The 918-nt window shown below is 42.6% G+C and overlaps 1 long non-coding RNA gene across 1 annotated transcript; it reads left to right on the top strand.

Annotated features, from left to right (window-relative positions):
* Positions 1 to 38: 38 nt before the first annotated feature.
* On the top strand, positions 39 to 597 carry LOC107741722 (uncharacterized). Its single transcript, XR_001640228.1, has 3 exons — positions 39 to 50; positions 300 to 382; positions 468 to 597. It is a non-coding gene; the product is annotated as an uncharacterized LOC107741722 (long non-coding RNA).
* The last annotated feature ends 321 nt before the right edge of the window (positions 598 to 918 follow it).

Raw genomic sequence — 918 nt, 5'->3', positions numbered from 1 at the left:
GGCCGAGATTCATAATTCCCAGTGAAATTAAACGCCCCGGATCTCAGGAGGTCGGTCTGAGAGCGGTCTCATGCTCTTACGGGAATTATCTCCATTTCTAATCACAATAATCAATTAACATGATCATATTTAACTGACATTTGCTGCGTCTGTCTTTTACAAATGGTTTAAACAGCAGTATAGTATTATCACTATAAACCCTAATGATCATGTGTGTGTAAACCAGTGGTTGATTTAATAATTCAGACCTGAATATAATTAGAGAATTATTATTAAATGAGCGTCTCTCGCTGTCACAGGCGGTTTGAGTCGTCCAGTACAACATCAACACTGAGGAGCTCTACGGCATCCTGAAGGAGTTTGTTCACCTGCTGTACTTCCGGTAGCAGAGACGCTTCTATGCTCCGTTTCAGAGCGGTTTGTGTTTGCTCATCGCAGCTGAACGCATGATGCTGTTCCTCCTTCAGGCATCTGCTGGTGAATCCTCGAGACCGGCGCGTGGTGATCGTTGAATCCATCCTCTGTCCTTCACACTTCAGAGAGACGCTCTCCAGAGTCTTCTTTAAGCACTTTGAGGTGAAGTCATGCTGCGTCTGTGTCCTCGTATCTCAGCGGTTTATTATATGATCATACTCCATCCAAAGCAGTTTCACAGCAAATAACAAAGAAGATGAAAGAGGCCTAATTAACTAATAGAAGGCATTTAAACGAGAACGAGAGCTGATAAAAACATCACAAGTAATCCACAGCACTCCAGTCCATCAGTTAACATCTGGAGAAGACACAAGCTGAAACAAATCCAGCATTTTAACTGAAATACGAGTCCATAATCCATAATAACGCTTCCTCCAGTGAAAAAGTGCATCTGCTGTTGTCTCTCACATCAAAATCCAGCCACATGTTTAAACGCTGCTTGAT

This window comes from Sinocyclocheilus rhinocerous, unplaced genomic scaffold (genome assembly GCF_001515625.1).
Source record: "Sinocyclocheilus rhinocerous isolate Xijiao unplaced genomic scaffold, SAMN03320098_v1.1 scaffold29777, whole genome shotgun sequence".
NCBI lineage: Eukaryota > Metazoa > Chordata > Actinopteri > Cypriniformes > Cyprinidae > Sinocyclocheilus > Sinocyclocheilus rhinocerous.
This window is presented reverse-complemented; position numbering and strand designations above follow the sequence as displayed.